This window comes from Momordica charantia (assembly GCF_013281855.1).
Source record: "Momordica charantia cultivar OHB3-1 chromosome 10 unlocalized genomic scaffold, Mcharantia_2.0 BLBB01000010.1, whole genome shotgun sequence".
In the NCBI taxonomy this organism is placed as follows: domain Eukaryota; kingdom Viridiplantae; phylum Streptophyta; class Magnoliopsida; order Cucurbitales; family Cucurbitaceae; genus Momordica; species Momordica charantia.
This window is the reverse complement of record NW_028275158.1, coordinates 17,888,027-17,902,719: the sequence shown is the minus strand read 5'-3', so window position 1 is coordinate 17,902,719 and position 14,693 is coordinate 17,888,027. Positions and strand designations below refer to the sequence as shown.

Here is a 14,693-nt window from a genome sequence, read left to right as displayed (position 1 = left end):
AAATAAAATTAGATTTAACTCTAAATTATAATTTTATAATCAGGTTCACAATTAGCTTAGTAAAAATATAATATTGTTGAGAGTGGGATTTGAACCCACGCCCAGAACCTTAATCTGGCGCCTTAGACCGACTCGGCCATCTCAACTCATTGTTAATAAAGATATCTCTGTCTAATAAAAAGTGTGAGTAAAAACTTATAATTTAGAAATTTTAAAATATAAACTAAATATTAATTCATTTGATGCAATTTCATAAATATTGTATCAATAATATTTTTAAACTTTAAAAAGTTTCAAATATATTTCTAAATTATTTATTTTAATCTTCATCAGTCTAATTGGAAAAAAAAAATCTACTATTATCAATAAAATGTTGGATGTGACATTTCTTAAAACATTACAAAAACCGAAGTGCTTCGATTAAGCCATGTGTTGGAAAAATTATTAATAATAGAGGTAATTTTAATAACAAATAGGTAAACAATTAAGGTATAAATATTTTCTTTGAAGATTTAAACCTCTATGGTGTGTATTTATTTATCAACCACAAGTGCAGCAGGCCTGGCCTGTCCTTTCTAAAATATAGCTTAAACCACTCTAAGCTCAAAGCTCCACGACAAATAAGCTAAATTGTTTTATTGCTAGAATGTTCCCAAGATTATCACAACCTCCGACTCATACGTATGTTGGTCGGAACGGAGTGAAATCAAACTAGCTTAGAAAATTACTAGAAAACACAAATTGAATAGAGAGGGAGATAAAGTGAATGGACGGCAAGAAAGAGTACTGAATTTATAGTGCTGTAAAGGATAAGAATATAATTTTATTTTCTTAAAAAATAAAAATCTTAAAAATCCATGGCCTTCTACGTGTCCCTTGATTGCCGCAACTCCTTCTCCGCGTAGGCTTCCTTCAACATACATTTGAACAAGCTCAATTCCCTCCTAATGTTTCACATGTGTTTGACGAGATCAGAAAACCGTAGAGATTTAATTTATAAATGAATGAAGTACAAAAAATAAATTCGTGCCGGACGACGGTGACAAAGCGCGTGTGGGCCATTATTTAGGCTTATCCCAAACCATGTTTCCAAGCAAGACGTTAGCTTATACAACCTCTCCCCAAGGGATAATCTTCTCACGTGGGACAATTTGTGGTGAAAGGCTTATTTACAATGTCGACGCATTCTCAACGCACCACTCTCGTTTGGCCGATTAATCTCTTTTAAAAAACAAAATAGGGAAAGTAAAGATGATGACAACCCTAGACGGTGGTGAATAGAGTATAATAAAAATTTATAAACATTTTAACAAATGTGGGCCTAATTAAACAAATTAATACACTTTTCAAAACATGCAATTTGATGAGATATGATATAATAAATCTCACAACCTCAATAGATAAATAAGTAACTTTATGCCATAGAATTCTAAAATTAATTGCAAAGATAAATAAGAGATAGTTATAGTTAGAGAATTGATACTAGAAACTTTATAGTTGTCTAGCATAACCGACCTATTCCACTCCCTAAGCACGTATTGTGTATTCTAGAGTAGAGTCAAACTGATACACTGCTTTTCTCGAGAGAAAAACAATCATTTACATTGCAGTGGATCACACCTGTAGACACCGTATTTGGTCCGGCTTCATTTTAATTTTAATTTTTACTATTTAATTTTTGTTTTATTAAGTTTTATTTTTGTTTTGGTTTAAAATACTATTAAGATTACTTTATTATTGGTTATAATCTAAAGTTTGAATTAAATTAAAAAAATATAGATTTTGTTTTAAAGATTTTGATTTTATTAATAATAAGAATTAAAAAAATAAAGATTTTATATTAAACAAATGATTTGATTTTTAAGAATTGATCTTTTGTCAAAGTTCCAGCCACGTGGTGTCTCCTGCGCTTTCCTTTCCTTTTTTTCTCTATGGTTTTACTCGACTCACGCATTGTTACTGTTATTTTTTTTGTGTATTTAAACGGCACACAACTCACATAAAAGCAGACAGTATAGAGAGTTAAAAATTCACACCCTCACCTTTTCTTTCTATCCCTCTATAAAACTCGTAACCACCATTCCATCTCTTCTCCTTTCTTATCCCACCACCTTTAGAGAGGAGAAAAAATCAAATCATTCACTTTTTTTTTTACTTTATTTCATTTTTTTATCATTGTTTTAACCAAATAATCATTTTAAATAAAAGTTTTTTTTCTTCTTTTTAAATAAATGATTTTCGTTTAATTTTTTTTACACAAAATTCAAAAATAAAAAGTTTGAATTATAAAAAAGAATTTTAAGTTGCATCTTAAGGTGTTAACACATTGGCAAGACACTTGGGTATTAATATTCATGGCTCAAGTTTGAATCCTTGCGGGCCTTAAATTAAATTTTATTTCATTTTTTTAATCATTTTTCAAAATAATTATTTCAAAAACTCTAATGATGGGAATTGGAACTTTCCAGTATTCTCGAGGTGCTTAATTTTTCTAATGGCCTTCGTGCCGCTCATACCTATTAATTCATATCTTATTACAAAATGTGAATTAATATAATATGAGACATTTAAAATAAAATAAAAAATATTTCTTTTTTTTTGGGACCAAATAAATAATAGGATAATTTTTGACAAAATGTGGTACCGTTTTCGAACGGGTGTCGTAGGGTGCTAACACCTTCCCTACGCTCAATCGACTCCCGAACCAACAATCTGTTTTCGAAGACCTTGTTTTTATTTTTAGGTGACCAATCACACCTTGTAGATGATTGGTGGCGACTCCAAACCCTTATCTCAAAAGAGACCCTTCAGGGGATGACGTCGATCGCTCCGTGTGGCGGTGACGTTGCGACAGTCTGGCGACTCCATTGGGGACTTTAGAGAGTCAAGCCATTATTTTTGTCATTTGTTATCCCATTATTTCTTGTTGGTCCGCTTTGTTTTTTTTTTTATGTTATTTTAATTATTCTATTGTATAGTGTAATATTATCTTTGCATCATTATGCATGTCACACACATTTACAAGCCTCCTACCCGGGCTTTACCCTTAAGATTAGATCAGAGACTGAGTAGTGTGGCCTTCGTGGAATTTCGGTTCCCGTGCAGGCGCATGAAATTCTCCACTCAAGTCGACCATACTACCAAGCATATGGAAGATTTGGGGACCATTATCCTCTAGGATACATTAGTACATAACTTCACACCATATTCATATTGCATTTTATGTGGCTTGTTGTGTCATTCATGGCATATTATTTTTAATTTTTAAGGTTGATTTGGAGTTTTAATCATAAGGTTTTGAAATTAACCATTTTTTTTTAAGAAAAGAAAAAAAATCATTTAACTTTTATTTACTCCCATTTGTTCATTTGTTATCAACATGCATCCATATCACATTTATTTTACTTTTTTGAGTCACACATTTAGTTTACTTCTAAGTGAATTTAGAAGTGTTACCTTTCAAAGAGACTATAAAATTCCCTTTGTAGGCCCACCAAAAACTTTCGAATTTACTATCGAAAACTTAGAAGTTTAGCTTTATAACCCTAGAGTTTAATTTTATATACATATTCATGTTTCTCTTTCTTAGGGTGAATTAGAGTCTATCATTACATTTGCATGCAGTTAGAATGTACTAATTTATCTTGGGGCAATTTGTAGCATATTTAGATAACAATCTTTTTCCTCCTCAAAGAAAATAAATTAAAAAAAAAAACATATTCTTCCTATGCATCATTTTACATGTCTATATCATAAATTAAAAAAATTATCGTTCTAATACATCATTTCATATGTCTAAATATATATATTAAAAAAAAGGAAGCAATATTTTTGCAGGCATTGTTTCGCATAATTCCTCTAATTTATATCGAACATTTGCACAATATCGTCTCATGCATATCAATTTCTATCTTTAAAAAATCAAAATTTGTGCATTCTCCATTACATCATTATTAATACGAACTCTTAGAAAAAATAGCTCAAGAACCACATAGTTACTATTCTTTATATACAAGGTACATAAAGGAGCATAACATGAAAGAACTTAATGCTGAGCTAAAGAAAATTAGAGACGAAATCCACGAGCGGGTCATGGAAGAATTGAATACTGAGCTAAAGAAAATAAGATACGAAATTCAAGAACAGGTCATGGAGGTGCAGAATGTAGAGCTAAAGAAGATGAGACAAGATATCGATAAGATTCAAGGACAAGTCACAGAAATTTTCAATTTCTTAAAGAATATTGTTACAGTTGGGAACATTTCTCAACCTAACAATTTAGTTGAACCTCATAATAACTCATCACCTAGGGTGGACCCACCTCTTTGTCAATCAACAGTGGGCTTCCCCCAGCATAATTCGTTACATGAAGCTCAGCTTTCCAAGAAAGGCCAACAAGCTCCTACAAACTGTCAGATTGAATTCACATTCCAAGATGCACAAACATCAAAGGCCAATTACTCAGATAATTTAAAAGGTAAAGAAAAAGAAAATGTCACCAATGGAAATGCTAAAGAAGTTGGGGAAATTTCCTTTATAAACCAACACAAGCATGACATAGGTATGACCCATGCGGATGAGGGAATAGAAAAAGAAACTGTAGGGAAAGAAAGTGCACGAAGATGGAGATAGGCAAACGAACAACTGACAATGCCTTTAATTGATAAAGAGCCACAAAATAAAAGGTCCATTAAAAGGAAAAATAAAGTCCAGACAGTAATCTCGAAGCGCAAGTGGAGGCACTAACAAGGATCTGCGGTATACAATCCGTCTACAGTATCCATAAACTCATTGACTCTACAGAATGGCCCACATGCAAGATCGCCAACATTACCAGACAATCATAGTAGTCGGAGACAACTAAAGCGAGAGAGCTTTCATCCAATCCCAATATATTATACCGAGTTGTTATCCCAATTATTTCAAGGTAATCTATTAGCTCCAGTACCCGTAGAGCCATTACGACCACCTTATCCAAAGTGGTACGACCCGCAAGTCTGCTGTGATTACCATGCAGGAACTGTAGGTCATTCAATTGAGAACTGTACTTCACTAAAGTATAAAGTGCAAGTTCTAATGAAGGTTCAGGATGACTAAAGTTTTCAAAGGAAGATGGTTCACACATGAAGCACTAGAATCATGAGTTCACGAGACTATGGAAACCAATGTGGATTTAATATTTTCCCACTATCAATAAAGTCTATTTCTTATTTGAAGTCATCTTTGAGATTGCTTGCTAGTGTTAAAACAACAATGAAGCTTTAGTCACCCATAATTTAGCTAAGTACTTATAAAAAAGAATGTAAGTGTGTGGAAATTGAGCTATTTTCTTAAAAAAAAAAATTTAAGTCATACATTCATTCATGCATCACTCATATCATATCATTAGTTGAAAAACAAAAGAACAAAAAAAAAAAAAACAAAAACGTTACATGTTTTGAGATTTTCAATAATAATTTTAAAAATGTCTACTCTTATCACTTTTGTTAGTTAAGACCTTAGCAAGAATCATAAAGCAACTACAGTAAGTCACTTGGAGAAAAAAAAAGTGAGAAAATGAAAAAAATGAAAAGGTGAAAAAAGGAAACAATGTAAAAAAAAAAAGGTGAAAAAATGAATGTCTTCGATACTCTCAATGAGATACAAATTTTTGCCAAGTCTCAACCATTTTTTTTTCTCTCTTTGAAACATATTTCTCAAAGCTTTGTTGTCAGGCTAAATCCCTAAACCAAAATAGCTTTACCTTGGCCTTCCTATTTCTTCTCATGTGCATAAACCAGTAAACCATCATACTAGGGCAATGATGCCTTTTTCAGGTGAGAATCCAAAATTACTCACTCCCTATAAAACTTTGAGCCTAACCTGCTTTAAGCCTAATCTACCTTGAGTCTAGCCTATCGATATATGGTAAATATGGTTAACATTGAGAGTTGATCATTTACTGCAAAAGATCCTTTGCTCAGTTCGTCACATACAATTTTTGTGATGAATATCAATACTTGTCTACTTACCATAAAAGTCTTTTGTTAAGCCCGCCACATCTAATTGTGTGGTAAACGTCCAAAATTATCCACCTAGTGTTACCTTGAGAACTTTGAAGGTAATGAAATAACATTGGGCTCTTATGATTTACTGCTTGATGAATTGGTACTTGTAGTTGCACAAACATCTCCCTATTTTGACTGCCTTTTATTCATACATAAATTTTTCTTCTCAACTCTCTTCCATCTTGTTCTTGAAAGCTTAATCCTTTGTCTGGTTTTTTTTTTCTTTTGAGTAAAAAGTGATTCCAATACCGAGTGCGCAACGTCATCACGACGCGGAGCGACCAACGTCATCCCCTGAAGGGTCTCTTTCGAGATAAGGGTTTGGAGTCGCCACCAATCATCTACGAGGTGTGATTGATCACCTATTTTAAAAACTTGGTCTACGAAAAACAGATTTTGGTTCGGGAGTCGACTGGGCGTAGGGAAGGTGTTAGCACCCTACGACACCCGTTCGAAAACAATACCACATTTTATCATAAATTATCCTATTATTTTATTTGGTCCAAGAAAAAAATATTTTTGTTTTGATCAAAATGTCCCATGTTATATTAATTCACACTTTGTTATAAGATATGAATTAATATGTATGAGTGACATGAAGGCCATTAGAAAAATTAAGCACCTCGAGTAAATTGGAGGGTTCCAATTCCCGTCATCGGAGTTTTCAAAATAATTATTTAGTAAAAAAAAAATAATAACAAAAAAATTTTATTTTAAGGCACATTCAGACTTGAGCTTTTGACTTGAGCGTTGACATTTAAACATCTCACCAATGTGCTAACACATTGGAATATAAGCTATGACCCCTTTTAAAATACAAACTTTGTATTTTTGAATTTTGTTTTAAAAAAAACAACTCTAAACGAAATCTTTATTTAAAATAATTATTTAGTAGAGACAATGATAAAAAAAAATAATAAGAAAATGAATAAAATAATTTTAATTTAAGGCATGCAAAGACTCGAACTTAGGGTCATACATATTATAACCCAAGCATCTTACCACTATGCCAACACCATAAGATACAGACATTGTACACTTTTACAAAATCAAAGCTTTTAACTTATTTTTTAAAACTAAGAAAAAACTTACGAATTTTGTTTAAAAACAACTTTTTATTTATTTCGAAATTAAAGAGATTCTTTAAAAGAAAAAAAATTTATTTCAAAATAAAGTCAAATTTACTTTAAACAAAATTTATTTGCTAAAACTGATTATTTTTGTTAAGATTATTTTTCAAAAGATAACCATTTATAAAAACTAAAAAGATCATCTTGAAATCCTTTTTTTATTTCCTCTCTTTAAATCTCAAAAAGAAACTCGATGTCAGGAGAAAAAGAAAAAGTCAGACTTGGAGAAAGAGAGAAATTTTTTTTTTACTTTTACACTTTTTAAAAAAATTATTTAAAAAGAAAACTTGTCTTTTCAAGCTTTCTTTATTTACCTTAAAAAAATCATTAATTTTAAAATAAATTCTATTTATTTAAAACTTTGATTTTGAAAGGTTTATTCTCTTTAAAAATTTAACTACTATTAAACACAGTCTTTTTATTTTAATTATAAAACTTAAAAAAAAAACATAAATGGTAAATTAAATTCAAAATCTACCAATTTAAAAAAGAACAAAAGAATAATCTACCAATTTTAAATAAAAACTGCCAAAAAATCTATACTCAAAATATGAAATTTTTAACAAAATACAACCCCTAAATTAGCTCAAAAAACTGCCATTTATAACAAAACACAGATCATAAACCTTCAAAAATCAACAATGAAAAACAACCTTAAATAATGGGGAAAAAGGGTTCCAAAAGCAATTGAAATCACAATGAAAACAGTGATTATAAAAACACAAACACAATTTACTCACCTGATTTCTAGAGAGAGAATAAGTGAAAAAGGAAGGGAGAAGCATAGGGATGACTGAAAAAAAAAATCTTTTGTTCTGCTCTTTTCTGCACTCCTCAATGCTTACTCTTTATATCCCTGCTGGTCCCTCTATATCCCTGCGTGTCCTCACTCTACAACTTCCCTCCCTCTTAAATAAGAAAAAGTTGTAACGATAACATTTGGGAAAGTCAAGTAAAATTAAAGAAAAAGAAGGAGGGAAATAAGGAGGGAGAATAGAGGGTTTGACAAAATAATTCAAACCGTTAAAAAAAATAAAGAAAAAACAAAATCTTTTAGTTAAAATAATTTTTTTCTATTTCTTATCTAAATTTAAGTAAATAAATTTGTAGTTATTTTCTTTTTCTTTTAAAATGAATAATTAAAAAAACAAATAAAAACTAAAATAAAATTTTTTTAATAAATAAAAAAATATATAAAATAAAGTGAAAAAATAAAATAATACGATAAAATAAATTTTGAGTCGGACGAAATTTGGTGTCTACACCGAGGATAATGATTTTGACAATTGGGAAGTTAGCGACCTAACAAATAGTCTCAAGATATCAGTCTTCTTTGATGAGTCTTGCTTGGGACCAGTTTCATCATGTTATTGGAGCAGCAGAAAAGAAATAATTTGGAATTGTAGTCAAGGTTGCAAAAGGCGACTACGCATGATCAATTTTTTTTATATGTGATTGCACCCTATTTTGTTTGTAAAAAAGAGTATGTCTGGCAAAAAAAAAAATGAAAAATGAAATGTCTAAGGCCATGACAATTCCTTAGTTCAATGACTAAGGCAATCCATATAGATCGATGATATCAGTTCCAAAGACTTCAAGGTCCTTTCTACAAATCTTCAAGCTGGGGTAAAATCAAGCAATGCTACATTGGGGCAAAATTGTAGCTACATTATACAAAACTTTGAAACAAAAGGCGTCTTCAGACTAAGAATGTCTCATTTCTCTCGCAGATTATCTTTCAATTTCAAAAAATCCTTCATTACACAAAGTCGGCTGTTAGACAACATTCCATAAAGAACTTCACTTTAAAATTGAAGGGTGAAAGGAAAGGTCATTTACATCAAGAAGCAGATTGCAACAATATGCCTGTGAAAAACGGCACTTCGGAGCTAAGGCTAAAAGACAGTCTCTACATTCAAAGTGGACAACAACATTTTCGTAAAGAAAAACGTGTGGCTAGAAAGATGATTTCATCAAGTCTCTCTAACTAAGCTCAAAGAAGGAGTGCGGTACATGAGATGAACTTTTGGGGAGTTACGCAACCAATTCTCAATGTTATTTATCCAAAGAAATTGAATCACTTTTACTCTTCTATCATAGTCTCTAACCCAAAGCTTCAATAAAAAAAAAAAATCAATCTCTTATTGTTCAAGAGATTTGACAGAATATCTTTGAACTCTTGGTTTCCTTTTCTTTAAAAAGGAAGCTCGTTGACTTTTCCCGTTGTGAGGCTTGATGGAAAATCATGATTTCCATCCTTGTTTGTTCATAAGTCAAATTCATGTTCTCGTATCCAATCTTCTTGTCAATTACAAGGCTAAGGTTATGAAGCAGTTTAATCAAGCAAGATATACAATGTTATAGATTACTTTTTAATAGTTCTCTAAACTGGCACACGTGATACCTCTACAAAAGAATTCCCTTCCAAACCTGATATAGTTGATAAGTTATCTTGTATATCTCCTATCCAGTGAAAGCATTCATTAAAAAAAAAAAAAAAGCAAAAGGAAAAAAATAACAGTTGATGTGTTACTTCCAATGTTGACATTACCTTTTCTCATTTGATTCTTTGCTAAATAATTGCTAATAAGAAGGATGAGAGTAGACAAAAAAGATAATATCTTTGAAAAATATTGAAAAACTTCTTATTCTCTCAATCATATTTTCACAAATCATACATTCACTTCATTTTTGCATACATACATATTCTTCAAAAAAAAAAAATCGTTTTCATATCATGGTTAGATTATGAAATTTTAAGTATCATGCATTGTGCATTCATAATCACATTCCATTAATATCATGCATATATGTTGCATTCTAACTTTCAGTAGGCATATACATTAGTGCATTATGCATTGAAGATCAAATTCATTGGTTAAGCTAAAAAAAAAACAGATCATATACTGTCACACATTGTTAAGTGATAAGAATAAATGGAAAATAAAATGGAGCATCATTTGTCATATATTGGGACAATACACATTTGTAGATGCACCATCCATCCTAAGACAATTGTGCTAGAGGTCGTGCAGCAGCTTCCTGTGAAGCCTCCTGCGGATCTCTTTAGCTTTTCCTCGGCCTGTAGAGTTATAGGTAGTTCATAGGCCACACTCAATTGTTAGCGACAGGGTACCTGATCTTCATTAGCTATTTCTGGCAGGAGCTCTTTCGTTTACTAGGGGTCGCAATTTAATATGAGTACAACTTTCCGCTGCCTCCATTCCTATCCCATCCTTTATGATCTATGGACGTTCCAATCGTTAGCTCCTTAAGCCGCTGCAGCCATTTCTAGGACCAACCGATGCCTCACCTGCACAGGTACCTATGTAGTGTAGTGTCGATTACCAGGATTAATTAGATTGGTCTGACCTCTCGCTCGGATGTCAGACTCCTGCTACGATAAGCACTGCATACTGCCATTGAAAGTTCGTATTTGCATGAACACGTGGTTTTTGTTAGTCTTATCGTCATGCATCAAAGTGCATATCTCATGCACTTAGCTTTTAGGAGGATTTTCTAAGTCCTGTACTTAGGTAATAAACTTGTTGCGCCTCTACTTAATAGCTAGAGGGTAAGTGCAAGTGCACACTGTCACAAGTAATAATCTGGAAATATTTCAAGTTCGTCTCCACAGGGACTAGTTTTTCTTTTGAAACTGAATTTAAAAACTGTTAGAATGAGCAATCAGGTTTGTGAGAAAAATTGGTGAGATTGGTTGAAAACGAAAAACATACAAAAATTATAGAATTTAAAAGATCAACCCCTACTTCTGTTTAGTTTTAAAATGATGAATTACACCTACCAAATGTGCCCGTAATTACGCTCAATTTATGCAAACTGGTTCAACTCCTATTCCATACCGCTTTTGGTTTGTTTAGAAGTTTAGGCTAGTGTTTACATATGTCTATGTAACTCTAGAATCCTAAATAATTTAAATGCCAACTTACGTTTAACGGGTAAGAGAGCCTATGTCTAGGATCTTGTTTTAGTTCTTATTTCTAAGTAACTTCCCGTTTTACCTTGATGAGATCCGTTTGGCTCTAACCTTCTCAGAATTAAATTCAAACTAGTGTGATTTAAACAAGTGGCCAGCAAGTAAAATCAACTGGATAAATTTTATCAATCAAGATAAGCAAAGAAAGCGTAATACACCGTGCTCACTAATAGATGCAATTTCTAGTGATAAGAACTAAATCATTCGTAGGAGGGTTGAAGAAACAATTTACCTACTCATGGAATTGAAAGAAATTAAAACAGAAGAGAAGATAACAAAATAAAGAATTTAATTAGAATTGGAAAGAAAGTACAAAATGGAACAAATTGAATTGCAATAAAATAAACAAGAGTAATTGTAGAAAAATAATTGAAAACAAAACTTAAATAAAAAACTACAAAACTAAAGTAGAAAGGAAAACCAAAGCATGGAAAATGAGATGTCTTGAAGTGATGTTTGAGAGCTCTTTTTATAGGCTATGGAGGTAACAAGATGTTGAGAAATGCATGGGAGGTTGGAACCAAATGAGGTTGTAGAGATTTTAGGAACTAATAAAAAATCTTGGACCAATTACTTGGTCAAAAGTTGTATTTCCCGTTTTGACAATCTAGGCATTGAATGTGGCTGAAACATTGTGAAGTTGGAACTTTCAAAGCAACTTGACTGGCTCATTCCTTTAGTAAGCTAGAAATTCTGGCCTTGCAATGTGCCTGACGTATTGTGATCATAAATCTTTATTTTTCCTTACAAAATAAGCATATTTACACAAATTAGCCTTCATTTACCTATAACTGAATTCTAAAGTCCCTAATCACAAATTATGCACATTTTTCCTAAATTATATGTATGAACATACATTTTCATCCCAAATATAAGTTACTTAAGCATGCAAACCTACCCTTTTTTAGCCTTTAATCAAGGCTTATCACACCCCCAAACTTAATATTTTGCTTGTCCTCAAGCAGAAACAACAATTATCAAATTAATAATAAACATGCAAAATTCAAGAATAAACCAAACATCAAGCACAGTCGAGTAATTTGTTCATATGGTGTCTCAGTAGGAACGTCAAAGCTTTAGTCCCTACTACTTTTCTCAAGCAAAATCATCATAAAACCACCTTTGTTTAAAAGATAAAAGCTTTTCAAATTCTTCTATTGTCTAACTCAAAAAACTTTTTCAAATCTAGTAGAGACTACGCACATTCCCTTTAATGAAAATTTTCTAGGACAAAAATGACTTAAAAATAGGACAGTCACTCAAGGGATTCTCTAGGCTGGCAACCAATCCGAGCTTGTCGATTAGTGAGTTGCACAAAGTCAAACTAAATCAAAGTTGCTACCATAAAATTACGAGTATCCCTAAGTGAGACTCTTTTCGCAAATAGATTGGGAACTGAGTTAAGGCAAGCTTCCTTACTTTTATTCTCTCATTACGTTCCTTTCACGCTTTTGTCTTTCCACTCTTATTTTCATTTTGCTTTTCTTTGCAAAATTTTCAATCACTTTTTCCTTTTGCCACTCTTCTTTTTTCAAGAACACAAAAATTTTTCTTGTTTTTTCACACTTTTTCTTACCTCCCTTAATTTTTGGCTCACTGCATCTTAACATTCTATTAGGCTTGCTTAAGCTACTCCCCCAAACTTGAAGGAAGCAACTCCCCCAAACTTGAAGGAGACAGTGTCCTCACTGGTTTTAAGTGTGAAAAATTTGAAGGTGCGTAAAAATTTTTTACCACTAAAGGACAAGGATCCTCTTAACAGATGTAAAAAGTTTAAATGTTAAAACTAAAGAAGCAGAAATGAGTTTATCTTAAAACAACGTGGCAAATGAGTCATAGCTTGATCTAAATAATAGAAAACAAAGCTCATGCATATTCCTAAATATCATCATTGACATGAGAAAAAAACGAGAACCTACTCAAAAGATGGTAAATCTAAGACTTGTCATGCGTAAAATTGATAAGACAAATTGTGCATTCACTTGAAGATTCACAAAAAATAAAGTGGAGCAGCAGTAATCTTGATATGCATGAGAATAAAACTCCAGGCCAACACAAAAACACAATCCACAACTGTTTGCAGCATGCTTCCAGATAAACAAAATCAAAACTACAACATACAATCATGCATAACTAATAAATTACCTAGCAACAAAAAAAAAGTAATAATAATAATAATCAAAACTAAAAAAACAAAAGAAAAGAGTAAGGGGATTAGAAACTCCCTGATTCTCTATCATCTTCAACTGGTTCGGGATTGGGCGAAATCAAACCCACCCATGGACATGTAATGAGCGGCCGTCGACCGTGGTGTGCGGCGGTGTTGATGAGTGCAGCCCCTCGGGATTACGCAGACCACCATGGACTTTCTTCATTGGACGATTGGGAATACCGGCGACCCACGAGATAAGATGACAATGAAGAATCAAAGCTCCGGGGTGAGATGGTGAGGTTCCCATGGTGAAAAGATGGAAGAAAGAATGAAGGGTTTTGTTTAAACAAAACAAACCCTAGGTAAAAAAAACCTTGGCCCAATTTATTTGTTTTCAAAAATGAAAAGCCCAAAAAAAAAATAACTCTCTTCTTTTTTTTTCGAAAACTGTTATGCTCTTTTTTCCTCTATTTTTTTTTAACAAGATAATGCATGAATAATAAAAAGAAATATATTGGGTTAAAATAACTTGGCCTTAACAGTGGTTTTGTTTAACAAAAATTGTTTTAGGAAATACAAGCCAAATTTCGATTATCTACTGAGCCAACGCCTGTTATGGTCGAGCTGACCAAGATCTCATTTGGTTTCATTCCTATTCTTTGTTTGAACCGACCTAGATGTGTCTTGTTTAGCCACATATTCCGACAAACTCCATGACAACATGTCCTAGTTCACGCTTACCTTAGCCGTTGAGACCCCTCGGGAATCCTGTCGGAGACCTTTCCAATATATAGAAATCATTTGCCTCTATCCCAGGTCTCCTGCTCAACACATTTAAGCTCGTCCTCAAGGTCATCATTCTGTCCTAGCCGAGTTCGTAAGCTTAGTAATTTTTGTGATCAACATTTATCTTCGATTAAATCGAACCCGATCAAAGTCGAGGTCGAAACCTGCTGTTAAAGTCAGGTCCGTTGCATTTATCTTTGGTTAAATTGAACTTGATCCAAGTTGAGGTCGAAGCCTGTGCTATAGCCAGGTCCATTTCATTATCATTCGGTTAAATCGAACCCGATCCAAGTCGAGGTCGAAGCCTGTGTTAAAGCCAGGTCCGTTGCATTATCATTCGGTTAAATCAAACCCGATCCAAGATTGTGGTCGAAGCCTGTGTCAAGCCAGGTTCGTTGCATTTTATCATTTTGTTAAATCGAACCTGATCCAAGATTGTGGTCGAAGCCTGTGTCAAGCCAGGTCCATCGCACTTATCATGTCGATTAAATCAAATCCGATCCAAGATCGACTTTAAAGCCTGTATCAAGTACGAGGTTCTTTGCATGTTGGGATCCCACCTAGTGTCCAGTTTGGTCCAT

General features: G+C 32.7%; 1 non-coding gene across 1 annotated transcript; it reads right to left on the bottom strand.

Annotated features, from left to right (window-relative positions):
- Window positions 1-74: 74 nt before the first annotated feature.
- On the bottom strand, window positions 75-146 carry TRNAL-AAG (transfer RNA leucine (anticodon AAG)). Its single transcript has one exon. It is a non-coding gene; the product is annotated as a tRNA-Leu (tRNA).
- Window positions 147-14,693: the final 14,547 nt, after the last annotated feature.